The 3545-nt window shown below is 44.3% G+C and overlaps 1 long non-coding RNA gene across 1 annotated transcript; it reads left to right on the plus strand.

Moving 5' to 3' along the window:
* The first annotated feature begins 495 nt into the window (after positions 1-495).
* Positions 496-2932, plus strand: LOC121819882 (uncharacterized). Its single transcript, XR_006060265.2, has 3 exons — positions 496-716; positions 1889-2071; positions 2679-2932. It is a non-coding gene; the product is annotated as an uncharacterized LOC121819882 (long non-coding RNA).
* The last annotated feature ends 613 nt before the right edge of the window (positions 2933-3545 follow it).

Here is a 3545-nt window from a genome sequence, read left to right on the forward strand (position 1 = left end):
AAGGACTGATGCTGAAGCTGAAACTCCAATACTTTGGCCACCTGATGTGAAGAACCGACTCCTTGGAAAAGACCCTGATGCTGGGAAAGATCAAAGACGGGAGGAGAAAGGGACAACAAAGGATGAGATGGTTGGATGGCATCACTGACACGATGGACATGAGTTTGAGTAAGCTCCAGGAGTTGGTGATGAACAGGGAAGCCTGGTGTGCTGCTGTTCATGGGATCACAAAGAGTCGGACATGACTGAGTGACTGAACTGAACTGATCCCTCATATGTTCAATAACCCTGGAGATTGTCCTCCAGCATCCATTCTTCTCTTCTTCCTAATAATAAAATCTCACTTTTTTTTTTTTTTTTTTGGTAGCTAGGTATATGACTTCCTTCAGTAAGTACATAGCCCAGTTTTTCTTGTGTGTTTTTCTGTGCATGCCCATGTGGTCAATGGGATATAAGCAGAAGTGCTGTGTACAAGTTTCAGGAAGCATCCCTAACAGGGACAAACATGCCTTTTTCTGCCTCTTCCCTTCTATGCTGACTGGAACATGGACATGATTGCTGGATGTGAGCAACCATTTTAGATCAGGAGGTTGACATTGTTGACAGTGATAAAGTACCATGAAGAAGCTGCAGTCCCTGAAAACTGTGAGAGAGAATTTTGTGTTTTTTGGTCATCTGCTGCTGAACCTATCCTACCAGAAACACCCTGCAAAAAGGTAGGAGAATGAGGTGTTGGAAGGGTTGGGCTTGAGGATCAGACCTCCCTGGTTAAAATCTGGTCTGTTTTACATCTGCCAGCCCTATGACCTTATGCAAGTTACTTCACTGCTCTGTGTCTGAACTTTCATTTGTAAAATCAGTGTAAGTAAAACCTCAGTGGATTTTGGGGAGCAAGTCAAACTATATAATATACTTAAAATTTTTAGCATCACGCCTGGCACAAGATAAGTGCGTAAAAAATGGTAGATATAGTTATTCTCATATTACAGATGAGGAAAATCTCATCAGACCTCAGAGAACAAACCTCAGAGAAGTAATTTCCCCAAGACTGTGCAGATAAATAATTTAGAGAATTAGATGCAGAAGCCCCTGGGGCTTGTAATTCTTCCTTGACATTAACCATTGTCGATATCTAGATGAAAAAGAAGGAAAAAGTGAACTCTTCTTGCTTGCTAGTTAGCACATCTACATACAGACATGCACACACATAGCTCAGCTATTTCTCTGAAAAGAGAATTATTATTCTCACAAATGAATCTGCTGAAATGAGAATGTTTATGTATTTGAACTACCATATGCCGATATCAGAAATTCAGTACAAAGTTTCCAGCAGGCTGGGTTGTTGTCTTCTCACCCTGCCAGGTCACCAACTGGTGGTCTGTGACTTTACCACATTTTCCCGCTCCTTGTACATGTAGCTCACTTTTAATTTGCAGAATAATTGAACTCCAAGATCTCAGTCCTCAGTGTTCCAAGCCTGTACCAATGGTGTCCTTCTCGTCTTGACTTTCCATGAGACCAGGGCTGAGGTTGGATAGGACTGTTATATAGTAGCTGTGGGCTCATCATGACAAGGATGGGTTCAGTTGTTTGTCAGTCAAGGTGGATGATTTAAGGAGGCTATGAGCAGCATAAAAGCAGTGGCTGTCTGTGTAGTTCAACAATGTGTCCTCACCCACTTAGGCCCAGTCGTTACGTAGTGAACGATCTTTGAATCTATGGGAGCTCCAGGATCACCACCAAGAAACAACCTAGAATGAATGTGTAACCTGGCAGGACCCTAATGGGCCTTCCCGGAACAAACCCTCCCCCACATCCTCTGCTGTAGCTCCTCTCTGAAGAAGCTAGATAATAGTATTTGATGCGTAGTTCCTGCATTGTTTTACAGATGTGAAAATCAGCTGCAAGATGAGATGGTGGGATGGCATCACCAACTCAATGGACATGAGTTTAACCAAGCTCTGGGAGTTGGCGATGGACAGGGAAGCCTGGCATGCTGCAGTCCATGGGGCTGCAAACAGTTGGGCATGACTGAGTGACTGAACTGAACTGATCTACTTGATAATCGAACGTGAGCACATGGACCCCAAGCCTACAAGTGCCTAAGAAGTGACAACGTTAATCCCTGTGACACTGCCTCATTACCATACCATCAACCAGTCAGAACTGTGCATGAGCTGACTGCATACCCTGGGTCTCTCCTCCCTCAGCTGGCCTTTAAAAAATGCTTGGCTGAAACCCACTGGGGAGTTGGGTGTTTTCAGCACTAGCTGTCCTGAATTCCTTGCTTGGTCTCCTGTAACAAAAGTTGCGCTTTCCTTCAGCACAACCTGGTGTCAGTAGACTGGCTTTACGGTGCATAGACAAGTGGATTCCACTTTGGTTTGGTAATAAATTAAGCCACTCAATTGCTATAGGATTCCCCATCGGGGCCCAGGTATGGGGGGCACTTCCCCAGATTGGTGCACCAACCCCTGACACCCAATCCCACCATTTTAGAAATATTTGTTTATTTGGCTGCACTGAGTCTCAGTTGCAGTACCTGGAATCTTTGATCTTCATTGTGGCATGTAGGATCAAACCCAGGCCCTCTGCATTGACATCAAGGAGTCTTAGCCACGGGACCACCAGGGAAGTTCCAGTCCCACCGTTCTAATATCACTCCTTCTTCCTTCTAGGGAATCTCCTGCCACGGACTGTTTTTTGAAGTATGTGGTGGTGGAAGATTGTTGGCTGCTTGGAAACTGAGGGGGCCAGATTCTCTGGGAACTTTGAGCGATGGCTGCGAGGTTGGGGGAGCCGTCCATCACGGGACCTGGGTGGTATAGGACTACACAGCCCTGCTCTGAGTTTTGCAGGGTTTCTTCTATTTTTCCACCCTGGACTTCTGACCCCCATGTATTCCAATGTGCCATAAAGTCTTTGAGCAATTCCCAGCTCCTTCGTTTCTTAAGATAGTTTGCAAACAAAATTGCAAGAGGGATTTCACTGATAATCTTTGTCTTCACTGATAGGCTTAAGATTATTTGGTAAATTTCCAAATAGCCATTTAGGAGCAGCAGAGAGATGTTGTACAGTCAAGGTCAGTATTTTTCAATTTGAAATATGGAGACTGAAGTCATTGGAGAAGGTGAGAGTGACTGTTTCTGAAATGATGATTAGGATCAAGTGTTTGGCACTGGAAAAGTTGGAGAGAAGGGAGTTGAAGGTTGGATCCATGGCTAAATATGGTGCCAACATCGAGTTTTACAGTCGCTGATGCATTTTTCTCATCAGCAAAGAATGTACGTTGGCAGATTTCTCTCTGGCCCTCGCAACATGGTTATTGCTCTGCGGCTTCTTCAAATGCAGTGATGATTCTGGGTCATTTTCCCAATTTTGAAATTGTGGATGTGGCCATGGCTGTTTCCAGATGGAAAATAGTGGAACCCTGGACAGAGTTGAAAAGTTATCAGCCATGATTTCTCTGATCCAACTGAATTAAGAAAGCAGGTCCTTGGGGTTTTCCACATTCATGAAAGGAATCAGGCTTTCATTCTACACTA

Source organism: Ovis aries, chromosome 6, assembly GCF_016772045.2.
Source record: "Ovis aries strain OAR_USU_Benz2616 breed Rambouillet chromosome 6, ARS-UI_Ramb_v3.0, whole genome shotgun sequence".
NCBI lineage: Eukaryota > Metazoa > Chordata > Mammalia > Artiodactyla > Bovidae > Ovis > Ovis aries.